The sequence below is a fragment of the Panthera onca genome, chromosome A3 (genome assembly GCF_046562875.1).
Source record: "Panthera onca isolate mPanOnc1 chromosome A3, mPanOnc1 haplotype 2, whole genome shotgun sequence".
Classification (NCBI taxonomy): Eukaryota; Metazoa; Chordata; class Mammalia; order Carnivora; family Felidae; genus Panthera; species Panthera onca.
In genome coordinates, this window is record NC_138341.1 from 72817360 (window position 1) to 72843705 (window position 26346).

The following is a 26346-nucleotide window of genomic DNA, read 5'->3' on the forward strand; positions in this document are numbered from 1 at the left end:
TCCATAATTCATCTTACCATTCGCCTCTCACTGGACACTTGGACAGTACCCAGTGCTTTGCTATCACAAATGATGCTATGGTGAATAGCCTTGTATTTACATAATTTCCCATGTGTACAAGAATATCCATAGGATGAATTCCTAAAAGTAGAACTCCTTAGTCAGTGGGCATGTTGTTTCTAATTTCATTGTTGTTGTCATTTGTCATTTTTTAAAGAAAAAATAGTTTATCCACTAGTTCATTTTTTGAATAATATACACACAGGGTAAAAAGATATAAAAAGGAACACAAAAGTGGGGAGTGGAAAGTAGATTTCCTTCATAGTGCATCCAGAGATATTCTATGTATACACAAGCACATGGACACATGCATATCCATATATACCTACATAAAACATATGAACATATAAATTATTATGCAGAATTTCTCTTCTTTGGGCTGATAATTTTTTTCTGCATATGGTGTATGGGAGTCAGGAGAGTTTTGCCAAGACATAGAGACCCCAGGCTTCAGTGTAGCATTGTGTCAGAAGCAATCCTTCATTATTGTTTCTTTTTTTTTTTTTTTTAATGTTTTGTGGGTTTTTTTTTTTTTTTTTTGTTTTTTTTTTTTGAGACAGGGAGAGACAGAGCATGAACAGGGGAGGGTCAGAGAGAGGGAGACACAGAATCTGAAACAGGCTCCAGGCTCTGAGCTGTCAGCACAGAGCCCGACCGTTATTGTTTCATTTAGTGTCGGTGCATGGGCGTTCACTATGCCAGTGCAGTCATCTGCAGGCAAGGATGGCCGTGGATACGGGCCCTCCACAATCCTTCGTCTCAGATTTTCTAACAAGATTTTCTGTTTTGAGTACAGTTAGTTATCATTGGGTCTGTCTTCTCCATAATCTGACAGTTCCCTCTGCCCCTCTCTTGGTTGAATCTTCTCTATCGTGTGGCCCCTATATATATATATATATATATTTTTTTTTTTTTTTTTCTTGCTTTACTCCCTTCATTTGGTGGAGCATATTTTGCAACAGTTTTCTGAAAAAGGGTCGATGAAGGTACATTTTTTGAGATCTTGGATGTCTCAAAATGTTTTTATTCTACCTTCCCACTTGATTGATAAAATGACTAGATATAGAATTCTAGATTAGGAATATTCTTCCTTCAGTTTTGAAGGCTTTGCTCCATTGACTTCTGGTTTTTAAGTACTTGCTGTTGAGAAATCTGAAGCTCTTCTGATTCCTATGATGTGACCAATTTTTTAGTAGGATTTTCTTTTTGTTCCCAGTGAAACTTCACAATGACATGCCTCTGCATGAGTCTAATTTTTATCCATTCTTTTACGCATCCAGTGGGCTCTTTCATTCTGGAAACCCTGAGTATTCTCTTGAATTATTCATTGCTGCTTTCTTCTCCTCTTTTATTTAGATGTTGGATCTCCACTTATCATTTCTCTCCTCTTTTCCTTCTTGTGCTCTTTTGCTCTGTTTTCTGGGAAATTTCCCCAAGTTCATCTTCCAAAATTTCTTTTGAGTTTTTTTCAATGCTGTTATCATGTTTTCAATTTTAAAGATCTCTTTTGTTGTTGTTCTTTGAATTTTTTCATAGCATTCATTGAATAGACTCTTCTCATTTCCTTAAGAATATTTATACAGTATTTTTATTTTTTATTTCTTATTTTTTTAAGTTTATTTATTTATTTTTGAGAGAGAGAGAGAAAGGGAGAGGCAGAGAGAGAGGGAAACAGAATCCCACTGTCAGCACAGAGCCCGATGTGGGTCTTGAACTCACAGAACTGTGAGATCATGACCTGAGCAGAAATCAAGAGTTGGATGCTTAACCCACTGAGCCACACAGGCACCCTAATATAGTATTTTTAAAATATGTTTTATTTTTCCTAAAAGGGCTCTTTCTTCTAGGTTGCTTTTTTTCTATTTGTTTGCTTTGGTCTTCATCTTACATGTTAGAGTCTTTCTTCAGATGTCTGGTAATTAGTTGTCTGTTCATGATTTAAAGTGACAGACTAGGGGACACCTGGCTGGCCTAGTGGGTAGAGCATGAGACTCTTGGTCTTGGGGTTGTGAGTTCAAGTCCCATATTTGCTATAGTGCTTACTTCAAAAAAATTTTTTTAAATAAATTAAAAAATAAAAAGTAAATAAAGTGAAGGACTAATTTTCTGGGGTATTGTTCCATTTGGTGTTAGGGGTATGACTTACACAGATGTGTGCATTTACCAAAACTACTCAAGTACATTTAAGATGTGTGCATTTCAGTACTGTATATAAATTATGTAGTGTATAAACAAAAATATCTCTTAAATAAAACTAAAAGCAAGTGAGGAATTAAAACACTAGAAGCTCTAAGCAAGTGGGTAGGACTTACCAAGCTATAGGTTTACTTTTGGGACATCTGGGTGGACCGTTGGTTGGTATAGGACCCAACCCTTAGTGGAGCCTAGCACTCCTGTCCTGACACTTTTTTTTATCTCCATAGGGAATAAACCCCCAGGCTCTGCTAGGATAAAGGAGGGCAGTTACCCAGCAGTGTGGAATGGGGAAGGAGTTCTAAGGATCTAATTGCTTCTCAAACATCTTTCACCTAGTCCTCCTTATTTTGGCTTAATGTCTATGCACTCCAACTCCAGTATTACTAATACAAGTTCTTGAAACTTCTGAGAATCCTGTAATATAAATTGGTTTTTTCCTCTGCTTCCTCACTGCCACTGTCCAGCTTCCAAAATATTATTGTTCTTACCTCCTTGTTTTCCCAGCCCCAGAAGGTTTATGTATTTGGTTAAAAAAAAAAAAAAGTCTCTTTATTTATTTATTTATTTTTGTAGGGTTTCAAGAAGAAGAAAAGTTAGATGTGTATTCAATCAACTGTCTTAACTCAGGTGTCAGGAAATCAGAAACGTACTTTTTAACTCTCCAGCTTCTGCAGTACAGTTAAGTCCTCTATAAGGAGTTTGAAGTGGATTCTAAAAGTTACTCACTAAAGCTATCATAGTTTATCCCTTTGGCCACTCACCATCTACACATACTCTTCTACTGCCACTTTAAGTTCTAAACAACACTAGCAATCCAAACGTGCTTTCACCAAACAAAATGCAATGATCCTTTGTGCAAGTGAAAACATGCTCAGTATCTCTCTGAAGGGAAGATTAAAAAGTCCCCTTCCTTGGACCTCTCTCTGGGTAATGTTCATTTATCCAGTTCAGGAACAGTATCTCCTGGATGTCCTGTAACCGAAGAACTAAATGATAAAATTAACCACCCACAACATACCTTATAAGAAGTAGTAAGGAAGAGGGGGTACTGGTTATTTAATTATGGGTGTGTGAGGAAGAAAATATGGGTGGCTGCTGTAGTCTTCCTTTCTGCATCTGGGCATGAGACCACAGTTGGTATTTATAATTTCCTTCCCTTGTACCAGCAATTCAGCTGTTTGGGGTTCATTTTGTCTGTGAATTCAATTAGCAGCAGGGCTAGACATTTCAGACTGCCAACAAAAAATTTTTAAATGGGTCCTCCCTTTTCCTTTGTTATTTTCAAAATGCAAATCTCCAGCTTCTGCCTTTGCAGGGATAGTATTGATATTATTGATTCCTATGAAGTGAGAAAAGCAAACGTGTCACGTGTTGTACTTTCCTGTGTAGATGGACTCCCAGGTGAAAATCACAGCTGGACAGCCAAGCACTTATAGAAAGTTAAGCAAAAATAGATTCAGTTACCAATGGAAGGAAGATGGACATGCCTTGGATTGAAGGCTAGAAAACAGTAAGGTTGCCATTGTTATCCAAATTGTGAAGGTTGACCTTGTGTTCAGGAAAATCACCAGCCTCAATCCAGAGATGGTCAGCAGGGATAGTCCCAAGCAGAATTAAGGTAGTCCTCAAAATGCAGTTTGAGAAGGGTAGTAAAATTTATTTTGGTGCTCTCCTTCCTCCTTCACCAGCCTCAGCTTCCCTTTCTCTCCCTGGCTTGCATTGTATTTGTACCAATCTCTGCTAAGACATTAGCTGTTTATAATATGTCTTCTGATAAAAGATTGGTATAACCTCTTAAACAGGTGTTTGCATTTCAATAGAGTATTCTTCAAAATGGAAAACGTTTCAAAATTAAAAAGAATAGAACTTTACTGATAGAATGTACATGATGGGATTAATCTGCCCCACACCCACTTGACTTTGACAGAAGTTTCCACTAGCCTATAAAGCCATTCCACTGAATTGATCTCTAATATAGATTATAATTAGTGGTGGGGATATTTTATATTCACATCTCCTGACATCTGGCCCTCACTCAGACTCTATTGTCATTGAGTTCAAAGGTGGCTTTATTTATAGTTCTATCTATTAAGCTCAAAATTTGTGGATGGTGGTTAACTTGGATGTTTAAGACATAGCACTTAGACGGTCAACACAGATTATATCTCGTACCATCCAACCATTTTCCAAATTCATATCTGGTCACTAGGAGAACTGGCTCAGGAACCAATGGTAATGTTCCTGGGTCCCTTTTATCTGGCAATATAAAAACACTTCTTGGTGCTGTTTTCACATTGGGAAACACTTCAGCAAGGTTGAGTTGAGAAATCAGTGATGAGTGAGCAAAAGGCAAGCTGAGGATGAAACACAAGCTAACACCCCCTTGTGGGATATGTGTGACGTTCCTCAGGCACTCCTGGCTGCCCAAGAACAAAGGAAAGGGAAAAACAAGTGGTTAACTAATAGAGATCACAATCATGCAAGACGTGAGTCTCCATCAGTTTGCAACTGTCTTAATGATTTACAATAAGAAAGCAATTTTGTCAATAGCCAAACCTCCAGAAACCTATAGACTCAATTTCCTGAGACCCTAACATTACTCTCCCCTCTGTAGGATACAAAATCTTAACCATCAGTCACCCCTCACACTTATAATGCAGCTCTTTCTGCCCAAGGGTCTGACCTCATGCTATAATTAAACCATCTTTTTGCACCAGAAGCATCTCAAGAATTCTTTCTTGGCCATTGGCTCCTGAACCCCACTTCAAACTATGATTCAGTAGACAGAGAAGGAAAGATTAGGACCTGAGGTCCCTGGGTGGGGAAAAAACACCTATTTTGGAACAATGCTGGGAGTGTCTGACCACAGCAAACCCCTTCAGGCCTAAGGTTCCCGTTAAGAATGTAACAGACCTCACCAATCCCCCTGAGGTTTCCCCTCAGGAATTTGACAAAAGACCTAAATATGGCCATAGAGTCAATCAGGAATGGACAAGCCAGCACCTGGAGCTATCAAGCCAATAAGGGTAGAACCTGAGAAGGAACAAGGAGAAAGGGAGGGGGAGGGCTGACCAGAACCTTATAAAACAAGGACCCTTGCCTATAGTCCTCGGGCATTCACTTTCAAACGTCCTCTCTCTGTAAAGAGAGCTTTCCCACTATTTTTCTTTTCTAATCTTATACTCTAATCTTTTCTAATCTTATACTCTAATATGAAGGAGCCTGCTGCTCCTTCATTCTTCAAAGCGGCGAGACAACGAATCATGGGTATTGTGGTAAAAAATCCTGCAACAACACCACATCACCAGTGCATTTTTGGTGTTATCAGGGGAGCAAGAATTACTGTCCCGTTCAGGGTCCTTCTACCTGGACTAAGAATCAAATTGACATGAGACAGATTAACAGGAGAAAATAAAATTTAGTAGTGTACATACAGGGAATCCATACAAACATGAATATTCCAAAGACAGGCAAGCAAAATGAGGCATATATGTCCTCCTGAACTAAGGAGGAGTAGAGTCTAGGACTTCAGAGTAAAGGAATGTAATTTACATGAAAATGAAAAAGAGTCAATGTTTGGTAAACAAATGTTCGTGGGCTATTCAGATTGGACATAAAGAGGACTTGAAACAGGCCTTGCTAGGTTCCTCCCTGTTGACTATACTTACTTCATATCATAATGTCATTATTTATGGTGATAACTCTCTTCCTAGAGCAAGCCCTCTATCTAAATTCTTTTTAGGCAGTTGACAGGGAGATAAGGAGCTTTTACTGAATCTGCTGGGTTTTTATTGCTTTTTAACTCAAAGTAGTCTTCATGCCAAAGTGGCCCATCTTGGGGCAGCCTGCCATTGGTCCCTACAGTATGAAGTAGCCTGTGTTAACACTGGGAATTTTCCAGGGAAAAATAGGCAAATATTAAGTAATGCCATAGACTCCAGGGCCCAGAAAAGGAATGGTAAAGTATAAAAGGATTACTCTAGGTTTGCTTTAGGGGAAGGAGATGGATGAAGGCTTTGGTGTTTCTTGGAAGAACTAAAATACACACAGATCTTGGTCAAGTCAAAGGATGCCTCCGAGACAGAACAGGGATTGGGCTTGGGTCCCCTAAACCCTGACTGTAAAATCCAGTGTTCTTAGGCTGCCTTCATAAAGAAAAAAAAAAAAAAAAGCTCAAACTCTTGCCTCTTGGCTATCTATGCCTTCTTGCAGGAATGCAAAGGAAGGATGCTTACTGCAAAGACTGGCGAAGACTGGACCAAACCAGTCTGTACCAAGGTGGACCCCAGCACTGACCTTTCACCACATTTCCCCCTCATTATGATACTAAAAATTACACCCAAGGGTAGAGATTTAATATGCTAATTAGACATGCAACACATTTAGAAGCACTACCTTTAAGTGTGCGGGTGCTAATAAATCCATACCTCTCTGCATGCTTAGGTGATGCCCTTTTCCCACCTACGTTTTTTTAAAAAAACTCCCTGAATTCTCCTGGGGTAGTCAGCCTAAGGACACTTTCCTCTGTGCAGACTCCCTTGTGTAGTGCATAAGCCCCAATGAAGCCTTGAATGGAACTCCCATTGGGCTTCTTGTCCATTTACATTGCTTGGAGAGCAAGGGCCTGGTTGTGTAACACCTTCAGCCCTTGTAATGCCCCCGATTTCGAATCCGAGAGACCACCAAGGAGCTGATACCGATGCAAACGCATGAGGGTTTATTTGCAAGCTCCAGCTTGGGCCCAAGTATACCCGACACAGCAGAGCAGGGACTTGGACCCCTAGGTTAAAAGGCATAGCGGTTTTATAGGGGCCAGTGGCCAATGAGATTATAACACACACAGAAAGTTTCACAGTCATGCCAGTCCACACGCAGGTGGCCAATTGAATTACAATTTACCCTATAGTAACTGTTTGAACTAGCCTATCACTCTGGTCAGAATTGGCGTACAAGTTTGGTGGGCAAAAGGCGGGGTTTACATTCTTTGGCGGTTAGGGGTTCCGTATTCCTATATGAGCCAGTTTCCAGTAAGGGTGTGCTCAGTGGCTTGACTAGGGTGGGGGAGTGTCTTAAGCAATAAGTAGGTCATGTGGGGGTTATACATGAGATGGTGGGTGTAGCACAAAATGGAGTTAGTCTTGCTCTGCTTGTCCAGGGGTAGGGGATTTTTGTTAAATTCCTTGGATCCCACACCCTTAGATTCAGTGTTCACTAATTTGGAGTTTGTGATCATTTGACTTTGCCTTTGTGCTATCTGTGAGAATAGGATTTATTAAACAATTGACTAAAAGAAGTTTTCAGAGGGAAATCATGAAACTATTTTAGAGAAGGAACTCCTTTCACAGCAACAATTGATAATGCTAATCGAAATGAATGCCACTTACCTATTAATTGTAACAGGCCTCCAAGGTCCTTCCCTTGAAATGTTTTAACTTTAAATGTAGCTATTCTCAGTGCTCACAGTTAATTATGTGACACTTCTATGATTGTGTTTATAATTCATACCTGCCCCTTGTCTCCCAACAAGCAGTTCAGAAAGCGCGATTTTACTAAGAGCTAAGAAATGGGACCATGTGCCACAGAGCCAATACTGAAGAAAACCTTGACCCTTGCTCAGGAAGAAAGGGGCTGGTAGCAGCAGTAAAAAAAACTTTCAGTAGAAAGGAAGCAAATGACTTGGGTACAGTGTTTAGATAGTCTGTCAAATAACAAACCAGAGGAAATTGTGGGGTGGGTCAGGAAAAAGGTTAGCCAAAAAGACCTTCAAAGTAGATGTAAACAGCCTAATAGGAGGGAGTGTGCTTGTGGGATTGGGTTGCTGGGAGCTGGATGTCTGTTGAATGTGAGAAAATGAGCAGTTGAAGAATTAAAATAAATTTTTTTTTAATGTGTATTTATTTTTGAGAGGCAGAGAGAGACAGAGTGTGCAGGGGAGAGGCAGAGAGAGAGGGAGACAGAATCTGCAACAGGCTCCCGGCTCTGAGCTGTAAGCACAGCGCCGGACACTGGACTTGAACTCTCAAACTATGAGATCATGACCTGAGTTGAAGTTGGACACTTAACCGACTGACCCACCCAGGGACCCCAAGAATTTTAAAACCCAGGGAAATCTGGGGTGCCTGGGTAGTTCAGTTGGTTAAGTGTTCGACTCTTAATTTTGGCTCAGGTTGTGATTTCATGGTCCTGGGATCGAGCCCCATGTCTGGCTCCACGCTGAGTATGGAGCCTGCCTTGGGATTCTCTCTCCCTCTCTCTCTGTTCCTCCCTCTCTCTCTCTCAAAATAAACATTTTTTTAAAAGGTGGCCGGGGTGGGGGGGGGGGGGCGGCGGGAATCCATGCTTTTGAAAGAGTCTGGCCATTTTGTAATCTTTAAACTTTGCAGAAAATGTTGTTCCCAGAAAAACGGAACACAGGAATCTGGAGCAGGTTTACTCTGAAACTTGTCATTAGAACGGAGACATATTAACGCTGAGTCTAGCCACATAATGGGACGGGAACCCTGTTTTATTGTATGGAGATTAATATCTTGATCTAAAATAGTATTATTTAGATTTATATTTATTTCAGTAGGGGAAATTACCCCCAGTCTTCTGAAACAGTGTAAATCAGATCAGGCACAAATCTGAAGGGTTTGAATAGCTTTCAGAACCTCCAGCTGATGATCCTGGAGGAAACCAAGGCCATATGGAAGCCCAAAGACAATTTTATCAGGTAAATAGAATTGGTGGAGGAATTAATTATAGCAGTAAATAGCAGCATTACATTGCAATTTTTTTTTTTTTTTTTTTAAAGCATTTGCTTTAGTTTAACACTTGAAAGTGTACCTGCTGGCACCTTTAAACAGAGGTTTTATTAAAAGAGGTGAAGTCAGAGGCCGAGGGCCTGGCCGGCCTGGGGGTGCTTGGAGCTTTCATAGACTGGGCAGGCAGAAACTTAGGCTGAGGAATTTTAAAAATTCAAGTCATTAAAGATTAAATTTACAAAACGCATATAAATTTATTTAAAATATAAACAGCTCAACCTACAGAAAAATTGATTTAAAAAAAAAAGAGGTGAAGTCAAAATTAAAGCCATTGTAATTGCTGTATCTATCTAGGTGAATGCTTTGCTCGTAGCAAATATGTACGTTGGCAGTCAGCACCAGGCCCTGTGCCAAAGAGGTGGGGCAGAGGAGAGACCGAGGGAAACCAGGACACTTGCTTGTTAAAGTGTTTACTCAAGAGGGGCGCCTGGGTGGCTCAGTTGGTTAAGTGTCCAACTTCAGCTCGGGTCATGATCTCACGGTCGTGGGTTTGAGCCCTGCACCAGGCTCTGTGCTGACAGCTTGGAGCCTGGAGCCTGCTTCCGAGTCTGTGTCTCCCTCTCTCTGTTCCTCCCCTGCTCACACTCTATGTCTCCGTGTCTCTCTCTCTCTCTCTCAATAAATAAACATTTTAAAAAATTAAAAAATGAAGTAAAATAAAATGTTTACTCAAGACATAAATTTAACAAATAAATCAGGGAAGGAGACAGAAGAGGATTCCTTCTGTTTTTCCTCAGGTTCCAGGGCCAGGACCAGTCATTTCTGTTATAGGAACAACTATTGATAACACAAGAAATTAACTTAATTATGTTCACTGCATTTTAAAAATATTTATATGTGTGATTTTCCATTTGGGATGCTTTATTTTGGCTCTGACGTTTTATTGATACCAATCCGTTTTACTTGCTTGTTCACAAATGTCTCTCTCACTGCTATTCTGGAAACTCCCCTGGGGGTAAATTTTCATCCTCACAACCCTCAAGATGTTTTGTTTTTTTCCATACCCTGTAAATCAGCGATAGATATCTTTGGACAGTGCTTTGATGTTGTCAGTCCTAGAGGCATTGTTTTGATATTAGAAATTGCTGGAAGGTAGCCAATGTCCTAACTAAGGAAAATAAGCCAGCATCTGAAATGGTCACTTAGACATTGTTTGAGCCACTGTTGAACTCTTGAACCTTTTACAAAGAATTATAATGAAAATGCAAAGGTAACCAAGTTTTCAGGAGAGTGTGCCAAGGTGTAGATGAAAAGAAGGACTTCTTTGTTTATTGCCCCACCACCATTGCTTATGACATCTGCTGACAGATGCCAGAAACCTGGAAATTGGCAACCCCATGCATTTGGAAAGCGCTCTATTGACACCACTGCCTCTAGAACATCAAGGAAATAATTGCATTTCAAAAACAGTCCATGAATAAATACAATCAGGTACTTTTTTCACTGCATGAATTATTTTCAACTTGGAAATAGAGATAATGGATGCCAGTAGGGGAAATTGCACCCAGTGTTCCGAAACAATGTAAATCAGATCAGGCACAAATCTGAAGGGTTTGAATGGCTTTCAGAACCTCCAGCTGATGATCCTGGAGGAAACCAGGGCCATATGGAAGCCAAAGACAATTTTATCAGGTAAATAGAATTGATATAGGAGTTAATTATAGCAGTAAATATTGCTCAGAGCACTAGCTTGTAGGACCCATGCTGGATGGTACTTCATGTCTCTCACTGACACCCAACAAACATAGCTGTGTGGCTCTTTTGTTAAGAATGATAGTAATTTGATTTTCTCCCTCTGTGGCTAGAGCAACTATTTAAACTATGATATTTGGAGGAGGATTGATAAAGGCAGCAAACTTTTTCAGTGTTTCCTTTTTTATTTCCCTTGGCTGCGAAGTTCCTTGCTCCCCAATACCACCACCTAATTATTTTGGCAGGAGCCTCACAATTGCTTCAAGTTTGTTCCCTTCAGTTTGAGTCATCTGAAAGCACTATTCTCAAGTCACTCCCCCACAACAGGAAACTGTAGAACCATTGCCTGTTGCAGTGGTTTTTAAAGTATCGCCCCTGAACCAGCAGTATCAGTATCACGTGGGAACTCCTTAGAAATGCAAATTCTTTGTTGTCACCTTAGACTTACCACCAAATGAGAAACTATGAAGATGGGCCCCAGCATTCTGTGGTTTAATAAACCCTTTAAGTGATTCTGATTCATGCTAAGGTTTGAGAACCACTGATCTATTGAATCAAGTGGAATCTCTTTTTCTATCCTTCTGTCCAAGTCATTCACTCTGGCTTATGAATTCAGTTCTGCTGGTATTTAATAAGCACCTGTTCTGTGTTGGGGGTTGACATTTGTTCTCTGGCTAACTTGAAACCTAACTTGTCAAACTTAGTATTGCACAGTGAGGTGATTCAGGAACAGGTCTCACCAAAATGTGCCACTTTGACATGCAGACTGTTTTGAGCTGAAGGCAATCAAGACAATCAAGAGAAACTTTTGCCCCTCCCTTAACTACCTAGAAGAATCTAAGTTGGGTGCATTTTCCAGAATAAGAAATAAATTTTATCTGATTGGCCCATCTGTATGGCAGGACAAACTACCAAACATCTACTCTTCATTGCCCTGTGAATCGTCCTCCTCCCCTTTGATGCCCCAGGCCCCTATCCTATTCCTTAGCTCAGAAAGGCATATATACCTAATTTTGCCATTCTGTTTTTGAAACTCTCGTGTATGCGCACTTTCCATATGCATGAAATTAAGTTAGTTTTTTTCCTGTTAATCTTTCTTATGTCAATTTAATTCTTAGACCAACCAGAAGAACCTTTAAAGGCTAGAGAGAAAATATTTCTCCCCAACAATTATGTGCTTTTTATTTATTGGCAATATAAGGAATAAGGTGTTTCTTTCATTTTCATGAAAGAAAATCCCATGTGACCAAGACATATTCTTCTTCTATATCCCAAAATGTTAAAAACTGGTAAAGATTTTTTTTTTAATGTTTTGTTTATTTTTGAGAGTGAGAGTGTGAGTAGGGGAGGGGCAGAGAAAGAGAGGGAGACAGAGGATCCAAAGCAGGCTCTGTGCTCTCAAACTCATGAACCATGAGATCATGACCGAGCCGAAGTCGGAAGCTCAACAGACTGAGCCACCCGGGTGCCCCAAAATGGGTAAATATTTTTGCCTGAAGCATTCCTGTATTAATTATCATTTGCTGTCTAACAAATTATTCCCCACATTAGATGCTTAAAACAACAAACACTTATTATTTTATCGTTTCTGTAGATCAGGAATCTGGGTGCAGCTTAGCTGAGCGCCTGGGTCTCAAGGTCTCTTACAAGGTCCCGTTCAAGGTGTCAGCTGGGCTGTTGACTTCCATGTTCACTCACAGGTTATTGGCAGGATTCGGTTTTGTTGTTGGCCTGAGGGCCTCAGTTCCTCACTGGATGTTGGCCAGAGGCCTTCCTCAGTTCCTCGCTCCATGAACCTTTCCACAAGCAGCTCACAACATGGCAACCAGGCTTCCCTCAGAACAAGCAACAAGGGAGAACAAGAGTGGGCAAGCAAAACAGAAACTGCAATCTTTCTGTAGTCTAATCTTGGATGTGACATCACATCATCTTTACTGTATTCCATTAGTTAGAAGAAAGTCATTTGGTCTACCTGACTCATTCTTAAAATATTTGACCCTTCCTTAAGTGTTTTTGCCAAATACCCACACTCTTAAGTTTGTTTTTTGTTTTGTTTTGTTTTGTTTTACTAGAAAACATGATTTTGAATTTTCTGCCATTGATTCCTTATTTTTTTAAACTCCCAAAGGGACTCTGTTGTAGCAGATCTGTGGACTAGCATTTGAGAAACACCAATCTAGAGCTGTGGGTCTTAAAACTTCAGTATCTATAAGAATTACCTGGGCACCTGTTAACAAGGTGTATTCTCAGCCTTCAACCCAAGAAAGTCTGGTTCAGAAGGGCTGGATGCTGAACTGATGGCTTCTTGAGCACCACATCACAACCTCACATCTTCCTCTAGCCACTGCTACAGAGACCAATTCTATGGCTTCCACAGTTCCATGCAGATGTGACCTTTATGGCACCTTGCACCGGGCCTGTGTGCCTGTATCTCTCACTTTCTGTTCCAGAGCTTCTCTAAACACCAGGGTAAGAGATGCCCAAAGGAACCACTCATCATTTACTGACAACATTTTACTTGATGTACCCTCATATATTCATTATAGCTGATTTTTTTTGGATAGTGAATTTTTGTAGACTTTCTAAAGCAGATTTTATACACGTATTTAGATTGCCAGAATTCAGATAGTAAGGGAGACCCACACTTGTGAAACCCTCTGATAATCCCAGGGACTTCTGCATCCTTGTATGCCTATCCCCTTGGATTTTGTTTTCATGCTCTTCTCTTCAGACATAACCCCCTTAGCTATTAATTTTATCATTTGGTTTGTTTGTTTACAAGTCTTCTTAAATCTTGTGTGGAAGGAAGAAAATAGAAAATCATTTCAGATACATGGATTGTTTGCATATTTATTCAAACCAAACCCTGGTGTTGATATGACAGGTGAGTTTAACTTCAGTAGATAATAAAAAGTAGAACTTAACCAAACAGATTCATGAGAGGAAGAGTTTGGAGAAGGGAATTGGAGATCATTTGTATGCCAAATAGTATTTGCTACATAAGAAGATTCATGTCAAAATTTTCTTTTAGTAATGATTTTCCCTGGTAAATGTTTGTTTCACAGATGTTCAAAATCATATTTCTTAGGGAAGCTTGGTATATCCCTCTGGTAGAGATAAGTAGTTCTCTAGCCAATATTTACTCAAGTTCTGCTCTTTATTAACATAATCCTGATTTTGTTTAGTGTAGCCATGTGCCCAGCTGAAAACGTTAGGGATGGTCCAGTCCTTGCTAGTGAGTTGTAAACAGGACTTGCCAGATAAAGCTTCTGGGAGAACTTTAAAAGGAGGCAAAGTACACTGGCAGTTATGCTTTACCTTTTGACCTTTATCTTCTTTCTGCCTGCAACATGGTACAGTGTCGGTACAGTGTAGCAGGAGGAGTTTCCATGTGCCATCTTGTAACTATGAAACAACAAGCACGAGGAAGAAAGCCTCTGATAATGATGGCTAAGGGCAGCCTGCCCTGCAAGCATGTGGTGACATGCTAGCTTTGGAGAAACTGGATTTGGACTTCCTGATTCATGAGAAAAATAAACCTCTTATTTTTTAAGCTACTACTATTTGGTATTTCTGACTATTACATGTGGCCAAACCTATTTCCTAATATAATCCCTTAATTCTTTTATTTGAGATTTCCTAAAGATTCCCTTTCGGATTTCCTACAGTGAAAGTGCATCCTTCTATTTTTTAGGTTTATTTATTTATTCTGAGAGAGAGAAAGAGAGAGAGAGAGAACACATGAGCGGGGGGAGGGGCAAAAAGAAAGGGAGAGAGAATCCTAAGCAGTCTGTGTGCTGTCAGCACAGAGCCTGATGTGGGGCTTGAACTCAGGAACCGTGAGATCATGACCTGACCCCAAATCAGGATCCGTCGCTTGACTGAGCCACCCAGGTGCCTCCACTTCTTTCTATTTTTAAGAAGCTCAAATTTATTTTCAGATGTATCTTACATTAAATTAATTCAGTACAAAAAAATATAATTGATTCCAAAAAATGCTTTCAAGTGGAAGCAAACCTTAGAGATCACCTAGTTACTAAATATTTTATCACTACCTCAGAAATTTGTACTGTTTATAAGCTTATTTGTTGGTTTGTTACATGTCTCCCTTATTGAATAGAGCTGCACAAGGAAAGGGACATTGTCATGTTCCTCACTATGTCATCATCATATAAAACAATGCCTACCTTACAATATGTATATGACAGATGTTTAATCAATGAATAAATGTAGTTATCTAAATTCATCTGATGAAGAAACAAAATCTCAGAGACTATTGTTTGTTCAGCACCACAAATCTATTCAACTACTGGTGACCTATAAAAATAGTCATTTCATATGGTTCAATCTAAAAGTGGCAGAATGGACATGAGAATTTGACATTTTCTGATTGTTGACTCAGTGTTCTTTTCACTGCAATATACTGACTACTGGTTATGATGCTGATTGCAGAATTATTCTTTTAAAAAAATTTTTTTTAATTTAATTTTTTAAAAATTTACATCCAAATTCGTTAGCATTTGGTGCAACAATGATTTCAGGAGTAGATTCCTTAGTGTCCCTTACCCATTTATCCCATCCCCCCTCCCACACCCCCTCCAGTAACCTCTGTTTGTTCTCCGTATTTAAGAGTCTCTTATGTTTTGTCCCCCTCCCTGGCTTTATATTATTTTTGTTTCCCTTCCCTTATGTTCGTCTGTTTTGTCTCTTAAAGTCCTCATATGAGTGAAGTCATGTGATTTTTGTCTTTCTGTGACTAATTTCACTTAGCGTAATACCCTCTAGTTCCATCCACGTAGTTGCAGATGGCAAGATTTCATTCTTTATGATTGCCGAGTAATACTCCATTGTATATGTATACCACATCTTCTTTATCCATTCATCCATTGATGGACATTTGGGCTCTTTCCATACTTCGGCTATTGTCAATAGCGCTGCTTTAAACACTGGGGTGCATGTGTCCCTTCGAAACATCACACCTGTATCCCTTGGAAAAATCCTAGTAGTGCAATTGCTGGGTCGTAGAGTAGTTCTATTTTTAGTTTTTTGAGGAACCTCCATACTGTTTTCCAGAGTGGCTGCACCAGCTTGTATTCCCACAGAATTATTCTTTATTAAAAAATAGTTTATCATATATTATAGCTTGTACTCCTGTGTATTTAAAATAGGGTCCAATTAATAAAAATGTCATTATGCTTAACTTTCCAGGAAAACAGAGGAAAGGAAATTAAGATTACTTGAGGAAGAACTAAGCACTTAATATGTGTCATTACACTTAATTCTCACAGAAGTCCTATTTCACAGAGGGTAAAACGGAGCATCAGTTAAGGTAAGTAGGCTTGTGTGGGGTTTCCCAGCTGCTAAGTGGTGAAATGGGTCTGAGGCTGCGTACATCTCATTCTAAACCCTGCATCAGTAAATGCTGTTTTACTGATTATAATCTGTAAAGCACTTGATACATGTAAAGTATTAAATTACTTACATCTTCCATTTAATTGACTTCATCAACCTCAGAAGCATAGTAATATTTGTATCTAATAAAGAACATTTCTGCTACCTTTAAAGTATTTTTTTAATGTTTGTTTATTTGTCTTTGAGGGAGAGACAGATGGAGACACAGAATCCAAAGCAGGCTCCAGGCTCTGAGCTGTCAGTGCAGAACCTGACGCGGGGCTTGAACCCACGAACTGTGAGATCATGACCTGAGCCAAAGTCAGATGCTTAACCAACTGAGCCACTGAAGTGCCCCTCTGCTACCTTTAAAATGGATCCAGTGGTGCCTGTGTGGCTCAGTCAGTTGAGCTCCTGATTCTTGATTTTGGCTCAGGTCATGATGTCATGGTTGGTGAGACTGAGCCCTGCTTTGGGCTCTGTGATGATAGGGCAGAGCCTACTTGGGATTCTCTCTCTCTATGCCCCTTCCCCACTCACATGCTTTCTCTAAATAAATAAATAAATAAATAAATAAATAAATAAATTTAATTAAATAAAAAAGACTTACATACATACATACATACATACATAAAATGGATCCACAGTTTTAACTGCAGACAGCTGCTTTTGGTTAGATAATTTTCAGTTGGAACATGAAACATTATAAGGCAGGGCACTTGACATTTTTCTCTGATTCTTGTTCATGCATCTAATCTACAGTTTCTTGACCACATAAAACCTGTACAGTCTGTACACTTGGGTTAGTTATCTAGTGGTTTGGAAAAAACAGAGAAGTGTGAATTCAGAAAAACAGCTGCTCCTAAAATGGAATGATATCAGACAGTCTCAAAATAAGCTTGGTCCAAGATTGCTTATTCTCCTATGAATTGGTTGGTACTTCTTGAAATTTCCTCACTTTGCAATGATTATATCAAATCACCTCTCTATTTCTGTAAGATTAGTCTATCAGAGGTTTTAAACCTATTTGTAGAAATCATGCCTCTTCTTCAAATGGAATCTTATGTGGAACATTAATATGTAAATCAGGTAAGGAAAAAAACTGGTGAGGGCTGGAATGGGAGTCCAGAGACACATCAGCTGGGCTCCAGGTTGGGCCTGGAGAGGAGACTGGTGAGGACCTCTGCAGACTCCTCACGTCAGACCATCTCCAAGGTCTTTTGCAGGTTGAAAATTCTATGAACCAATGGGTCTGTTGGGTATCTGTTGGTTACCTTATTGCCATGAAAACCAGCTGTATTCAACAAGGGGAAAATAACAATAACTGTTTTTCTCTAGGAACATCTGTTCTGGAAATTAGTACGTTTTAGTTCTAATCCCAGCTCTGCCACTGTTTAGGCCTGTTACCTTGGATGCTGTTTGCCCATCTATGAAATGAGGATAAAACATTCCCTACCTACTGTATTTTCAAATACATTTTCTTGTGGGGTTAAAAATTCCTTTTGACAAAAATAAAATTAGAACAATTGTAAAGCATTGCCTTCAGGAAGATGTACAGCATCTCGACTTTTTATTCCAAAGTCACAAACAGTTACTACCTCTGTCTATAATTATAATAAAATTAAACGCCTGAAAATAAGTTCTGTTAGTGCCAGGATATAGGGGCAGGCATTCATTTTCATTTTTGCATAGTTATAAAATTTTTTTCCAGGAGAAAGTGAGACAATTCCTTTGTTAGAAAAAAAACAAAAACAAAAAACCCCTTGGTTTTTACAGAGTTGATATATTTTATCAAATTAATACATGATGCTGGGGCACCTGGGTGGCTCAGTCAGTTAAGCATCTGACTTCTGCTCAGGTCATGATCTCACAGTTCATGGGTTCGAGCCCCACATCAGGCTCTGTGCTGACAGCTCAGAGCCTGGAGCCTGCTTCAGATTCTGTGTCTCCCTTTCTCACTGCCCCTCCCCCACTCATGCACTGTCTGTCTCTCTCTTTCTCTCTCTCTTTCAAAAATAAGTAAACAATTGGCACAAAAACAGACACATAGACCAATGGAATAGAATAGAAACCCCAGAACTAGACCCACAAACGTATGGCCAACTCATCTTTGACAAAGCAGGAAAGAACATCCAATGGAAAAAAGACAGTCTCTTTAACAAATGGTGCTGGGAGAACTGGACAGCAACATGCAGAAGGTTGAAACTAGACCACTTTCTCACACCATTCACAAAAATAAACTCAAAATGGATAAAGGACCTGAATGTGAGACAGGAAACCATTAAAACCTTAGAGGAGAAAGCAGGAAAAGACCTCTCTGACCTCAGCCGTAGCAATCTCTTACTCGACACATCCCCAAAGGCAAGGGAATTAAAAGCAAAAGTGAATTACTGGGACCTTATGAAGATAAAAAGCTTCTGCACAGCAAAGGAAACAACCAACAAAACTAAAAGGCAACCAACGGAATGGGAAAAGATATTTGCAAATGACATATCAGACAAAGGGCTAGTATCCAAAATCTATAAAGAGCTCACCAAACTCCACACCCGAAAAACAAATAACCCAGTGAAGAAATGGGCAGAAAACATGAATAGACACTTCTCTAAAGAAGACATCCGGATGGCCAACAGGCACATGAAAAGATGTTCAACGTCGCTCCTTATCAGGGAAATACAAATCAAAACCACACTCAGATATCACCTCACGCCAGTCAGAGTGGCCAAAATGAAGAAATCAGGAGACTACAGATGCTGGAGAGGATGTGGAGAAACGGGAACCCTCTTGCACTGTTGGTGGGAATGCAAATTGGTGCAGCTGCTCTGGAAAGCAGTGTGGAGGTTCCTCAGAAAATTAAAAATAGACCTACCCTATGACCCAGCAATAGCACTGCTAGGAATTTATCCAAGGGATACAGGAGTACTGATGCATAGGGGCACTTGTACCCCAATGTTTATAGCAGCACTCTCAACAATAGCCAAATTATGGAAAGAGCCTAAATGTCCATCAACTGATGAATGGATAAAGAAATTGTGGTTTATATACACAATGGAATACTACGTGGCAATGAGAAAAAATGAAATATGGCCTTTTGTAGCAACGTGGATGGAACTGGAGAGTGTGATGCTAAGTGAAATAAGCCATACAGAGAAAGACAGATACCATATGGTTTCACTCTTATGTGGATCCTGAGAAACGTAACAGAAACCCATGGGGGAGAGGAAGGGAAAAAAAAAAAAAAAGAGGTTAGAGTGGGAGAGAGCCAAAGCATAAGAGACTGTTAAAAACTGAGAACAAACTGAGGGTTGATGAGGGGTGGGAGGGAGGGGAGGGTGGGTGATGGGTATTGAGGAGGGCACCTTTTGGGATGAGCACTGGGTGTTGTATGGAAACCAATTTGACAATAAATTTCATATATTAAAAAAACAAAAAACAAAAATAAGTAAACATTTAATAAATTAATACATATGCTTATTAAAATACATAAACAAAAAAAAATTCTACCATTTAAACCTACAAAAAATGACATTTGTTGAACATCTTTCAAAGCATTCAATATGCAACTAAGATACAGACAGAAAGATAGTAGGTAGGTGGGTAGACAAATATAGGTACAGTGACAAAGAGATTGGTGGACAGAAATGGGAATCATATTCTATATGCTATTTTAAACAAAAGATAACTTTATACTTTCATTTAGTGAAGGTAGAGGAAATTGAAGTGAAACTGTACGAATTGCTGAACTTTAGATAAAAGTTTCTTCACTATGGGGGCGCCTGGGTGGCTCAGTCGGTTAAGTGGCTGTCTTCGGCTCAAGTCATGATCTTGTGCTCCGTGTCAGGCTCTGTGCTGATAGCTCAGAGCCTGGAGCCTGCTTCTGTTTCTGTGTCTCCCTCTCTCTCTGCCCCTCCCCCATTCGCACTCTGTCTCTCTCTGCCTTTCAAAAATGAATAAATGTCAAAAAAAAAAAAGTTTCTTCACTATGAAAGTTATTAGTTCCTAATGCTTTTTAAAAATTTATGAAAAACACTAAGAGGTTGGAATCATTATGTCAAAGGTTTTTTAAAAATTTCATTTTAGACTATGTCTATGGATCCCATGTGATGCAAGATGAGAAAATCAGCACATTTACTCTTTTACCAGACTTTTGATTTTTGTGTTATCATTTACATTCTGTCCAGTAACCATAGTTCCCACAGTTATTTAAGCTTAGTTTTGCATTTAAGTGAATTAAAATTTCATCATTAATCATTTTACAATGGCTTCCATGTTCCTTATTTATATATTATTTTGATTTAATTTTTGTTGGCTGAGTTTCATCATCTAATTTTCTTCCCGAGGTTGAAAAGTCCTGTCCCTTTTCTTTATATCTGAAGGACAGCTGCCTGGCATAATCATTTAGTTAAGTTTGACGGAATATAAAGAATCTTTCTCCCCCAACACACATACATATAAGAGTTTTTAACACGTTGGAAGTTTATCGCTTTATCATGTAATAGGCCAGAGTAGGCATGATGTATACATGAATTCATCAGGAATTTGCAGTCTTGCCAGCTCATTGTTCTACCATTTCATAAAGAATGACCCTCATGGTCCAAAAAGGCTGCTTGACTGTTAGCCATCATATCCACATTTCAGGCAGCAAGGTGAAGGAATGAATCTAGAAGGACAGAATCCCAGCCTTAAGGAGACTTCTCTGAGTGGCACACATTTCTACTTATATTTCACTGGGAAAAAAAAAAATCAATTACATGGCTATGGGGTATGTAGTCTTTTAGCTGATTGCAGGTGTCTGGCTCAAAATCTGGGTTCTTTGTGTTAAGAAGAAAGAAAATGGATATGGAGGAATAACCAGCAGCCTTTGCCTGCCACACCTGGACATGAAGTTTGGGGTCATGCTTTCATGTTCTCCTAGCTGTGTAGTCATACACCACTATCTTCAAGCATTTGAATGTCACTGTGGGGATTTCTGAAGTCATTCTTTCCTCCTTTTAAGTAACCTACCTTTTTGCTTGGATTCTCATATAAATTAGTTCTTTATACTTGAACATTAGTCTCTGCAGGTATATCTTAGTTCATCTTTATTTTTTTTTATATTAGTTCATCTTTCTATAACATTTTTTCCCAAATATTGGTGTATCTTTTTGATCTGCAAATTGATGTCTTTATTTTAGTAAGCGTTTCTTTCATTATATCTTTAAATATCATTTCTATCATATCTCTATTTTCCAAGAAGTTGAATCTCCTTTGCATATCTTCTTTATATCATTTTTATATGTGTGTTCTTCTATTCTTTCTCTCTAGCCTGTTCCTCATGTCTTACATGCTTTAATCATACTTTATCCCTGGGGCGCCTGGGTGGCTCGGTCAGTTGAGCGTCTGTCATGATCTCATAGTCTGTGAGTTCGAGCCCCGCGTGGGGCTCTGTGCTGACAGCTCAGAGCCTGCAGCCTGCTTAGGATTCTGTGTCTCCCTCTCTCTCTGCCCCTTCCCCACTCATGCTCTGTCTCTCTCTCTCTCTCTCTCTCTCTCTGTCAAAAATAAATAAACATTAAAATTTTTTTTAAAAAAAATCGTACTTTATCCCTATTTTTCATTTTTTCTAATGTAGCAGTCACTTCAAAGATGTTTTTCTTTTCTTTTCTTTCTCTACCAATCTGCTTTTATCCTCTTCTGTTGTATTTTTTTTTAAACCCCAGTAATATTCTTTGAGATCTGTTTTTAGAGCGATCAGTTATGGTTATTGTTTTTTTTTTTTAATGTTTACTTATTTTTTAGAGAGAGAGAGACAGAGCATGAGCAGTGGAGGGGCAAAGAGAGAGGGAGACACAGAATCCAAAGCAGGCTCCAGGCTCTGAACTGTCAGCACAGAGCTTGATGTGGGGCTCAAACCCACTAACCACGAGATCATGACCTGAGCTGACGTTGGATACTTAACCAACTGAGCCGCCCAGGTGCCCCACAATCAGTTATGTTTAATACATTTTGTTCTTATGATAATTTATGTATTTGTTTATTTGATGATTTTTAAACAATATAATAAATACCTGAAAATCCAACACAAAAACTAGCTCCTTGACAATAGTCTATATCTATATGTTTTTCTCATTGCATCCCAATGCCTTCTGCATCCAAGGTAAGCATCATCCTGAATTCTATTTATCATTCCTTTGGTTCCTTTTTACATTGTGTTACTGTATCAATAACTTAAAACCATCAACAAAACAAAAGGCAACCTGCTGAATGGGAGGAAACATTTGCAAATGATATCACTGATAAGGGCTTAATATACAAAATATATAAAGAATTCACACAGCTCAATATAAAAAAACACAGATAATCCTATTAAAAAATGAGCAGTGGAACTGAATTGACATTTTACCAAAAAAGACATACAGATGGCCAACAGACACATGAAAGGAAGCTCAGTATCACTAATCATCAGGGAAATGTAAATGCAAACCACAGTGAGATATCATCTCACACCTGTCAGAAAAGCTAGTATCAAAAAGACAAGAAATAACAAGTGTTGATGAGGATGTGGAGAAAAGGGAATCCTGTGCACTATTGGTAGGAATGTATACTGGTGCAGCCACTGTGGAAAACAGTATGGAGTTTCCTAGGAAAATTAAACACAGAACTATCACACAATCCAGCAATTCTATTTCTGGGCATTTATATAAAGAAACCAAAAGCACTAATTTGAAAAGATACAGGAACGCCTATGTTCAATGTAACATTACAATAGTAAAGATATTGAAGCAACCTATGTTTATTCATAGATGAATGGATAGAGAAGATGTGATATATATGTATATATACTTACACACACACATATACATACAATGGAATATTATTCAGCCATAAAAAATGAAATCTTGCCATTTGCAACAATATGGATGGTATTAGGCTATAGTAAAGTAAAACCAAACAGAAACAGACTCTTAGATACAGAGAGTAATCTGATGGTTGCCAGAGGGGAGGAGGATGGGTGGAAAAGAGGATTAAAAGGTGCAAACTTCCAGTTAGAAAATAAATATGTGGATGCAATCTTCAGCACAGGGAATATAGTTAATAATATTATAACAACTTTGTATGGTGACAGATGGTAGCTAGATTTATTGTGGTGATCACTTTGTAAGATATATAAATGTTCAATCACTGTGTTGTACACCTGAAATGATAATATTGTCTGTCAATTAAAAAGCAAAAACAAAAACAACACACACAGCAAACATGTGTTCCTTAAAGGATTATATGTGTGATTGTATGTATTACATATATAATTACATATATTTATGTTGGTTGTCTTTTGCTTTATTAGTAAAATACCATGCTGAATATGAGACTTACTTTTTAATTTATATTATATTGCTATTTTTTATCTATATTTTAGTGTGTCATTGCAGTTCATCTGTTTTTGCTACCACATAATATTCCATGGCATGAATATACCATAATTTATTTATCTACTTTTCTGTTTATGGGCATTCTAATTATTTCTAGGTTATTGTTATGTGAGCAGTATTTGAACAAATATTCTTCCACATGTATTCTGTTATATAGGTCTGAGAATTTCTTTGCGTTTATGCCTTGGAGTGAAAGTGTTGAGTTATAGAGTATGTCCAAAATAGAACTCATTATGTTACCCTCTAAACCTCCTCTCTACCTCCCTATTTCAGCAACTTTGACTCCCCAGTCATTCCTTATTCCCTGTATCCAACTGACTGCCAAGCCTGGAAAAGCTCTTGCCTTCCCATGATATTACCCATCTCTCCTCTTCAAGCCTCATTAATTCTCCCCTTTACTCTCTATTCCTAAACATCATGGTTAATCAGTTCCAATCACATCATTTCCCTGTTCACCCTCCTTCAGTGGCTCCCTATTGTCTATGAGATTAAGTGGACCCATAATCCAGCAAAGTCCTCCACAGTAAGGCCCCAGTCTACCTTTTAGCCTAATGTCTCTCTCTTTTGGTAGCAGAGAATGTTAGAGTTGAAAGGGACCTTAGAGTTGATCTGGTTAGACCCACTTACCTACAGAAGAGGAAATGGAGGCCCCAGAAGGCAAAAGGATTTTATCAAGATCACATATGTGATCCATTTGAACAATTTTATGGCCAATGCAGGCACTTCAGGAAGAAGGCAAAGAAAGGCTTGTGATATTTCATCTTGAGTTAAGGACAGTGGAGTGGAATAGTTGTAGACAGGGAGAATGAGCATAATTATATTATGTCAAGAAGAGTATTGAGGCTATTGGGCTAGTAGAAAAGAACCATAAAGAATGGACCCTTGTGTTACTATGTTAAGCATAACAACTGTTGCACTGTATTAAGATATAGTTATTGTGTGAGACTGAAAGGGTGAAGTTATGGTCTTGGAGATACGAATCAATAGTGTCTACACTCTATCCCCAAACAAAGACAGCAAAATTTTTAGGAATAAACATTTGGGTTTTTGTTTCCTGTTCCTCAAATATCTAAAGTGGAAGAGTGACATTTTACAACCTACTACTCACTCATTGACTATATGTCCTATATTCTCTCTTTGCCCAGGATAATAACAGTACCTACCTCATAAAGTTAATGTGAGGACTGAATGAGATAATCTAGGTAAAACAGTTACCAAATGGAAAGTGTTTAGCAAATACTATTGATTATCATTTCATAAGCAAGATTGACAGATGGGGAGGAGGGTGGTGGGAAGAAGGGAAGAGAGAAAGAGATTTCAAGTTCAACCCTACTACTCAAACCACCCATCTAGGGCCCCTCCATCTCCTCTTCCTGGTTTCCTCTTTGAAAGACATGCTTATCAGGCACAATTACCTTGGATGCCTTGTGGAATAGGACAGGTCTGGAGCACCTTGGGATTGAGCTAACGTTAGAATGATTCAAAATTATAATGTATATTGGGCACCTGGGTGTCTCATTCGGTTAAGCATCCAACTTCAGCTCAGGTCATGGTCTCGCAGTTCACGAGTTCGAGTCCTGTGTCGGGCTTTGTGCTAACAGCTCAGAGCCTGGAGCCTGCTTCAGAGTCAGTGTCTTCCTCTCTCTGCTCCTCCCCTCCCTGCTCATGCTAGGTCTCTCTGTCTCAACAATAAATAAATGTTAAAAAATTATTTTTTAAAATTTATAATATATATAAATATGTGTACATAATATACAATATGTCTTTTTTTTTTAGAGAGAGAGAACAGGGGAGGGGCAAAGGGAAAGGGAGAGAGAGAATCTTAAGCAGGCTCTGTGCTGGGTGTGAGATCACAATTGTGAGGTCAAGACTTGGGCCAAAATCAAGAGGCTGATACCTAACTGACTGAGCCACCCAGGCACCGCCTATATATGTCTTTTAAATAAGTATGTATAATATGTATGTCTTTTACATTTTTTTGTTTTTGTTTTCCTTTTGGCCTCCCCTAGTAATTAATAAAATCTGTCCATTTGATGCTAAGGTGACCCAAGAGAAGAGCTTTTTTGTTTATTCCCCTTGAGTTAGAGTGCTTAAGAGGCAGCAGCATGCTAATGGGGGAGAACTCTTTTCACCATGAAAAGAAAGGTAGCAACCATAGAGAGAGTGATCCTACTACTCCTCAGAACTTTGCTGTCTTTCCCTTCCAGGGCTAAAACCTGGAATTCCAGACAAGTTCGAACTAGAAAGAAAATGTTGGCCTTTTGGAACTGGAATGATTCATGATAGAAGCAAGTAGGGAAGCTTAAGGGGAAAGATGAAAGCAAGGGTTGTTCTTTTTTAACTGTCAATCAGTTAAAATTAGTAAATATTTATTGCGAATCCACTGTGTGCTAATCTAACGGTAAATATGATCCTTGCCCTCAAAGTCAAGCATCCAACATGAAAAGGTAAATATGTACATAAGTGGAATAGAAAAACAAGTTAAAAATACAAGGCCTGTCGTAAAACAACATGACAAATGAAGGAAACAGAGCAAATAGGTTCTGTAGGGGTAACAAGGAGACAGAGTTCACTGAACTAAGTGCACTTCCATTATGAAGAAGGAAGACTTGAGCTTGTTGTTTTTTTAAATGGAAACACTGTATAGTGGGAAGGAAAAGACATGGCAGGAGTGGAGATGATCAGGAGTATGTAAGATATTTTTTAATTTTTTTTATTTTTTTTTTTAATTTTTTTTTTCAACGTTTTTTATTTATTTTTGGGACAGAGAGAGACAGAGCATGAACGGGGGAGGGTCA

At 38.9% G+C, this 26346-nt stretch overlaps 1 long non-coding RNA gene across 1 annotated transcript in view; it reads left to right on the forward strand.

Moving 5' to 3' along the window:
* Nucleotides 1–26346, forward strand: part of LOC132661654 (uncharacterized) — a 208814-nt gene that overhangs the window by 57912 nt on the left and 124556 nt on the right. The window contains exon 3 of the long non-coding RNA XR_013554639.2: nt 15960–16080. This is a non-coding gene — a long non-coding RNA (uncharacterized LOC132661654). The remainder of the gene's footprint in view (nt 1–15959; nt 16081–26346) is intronic.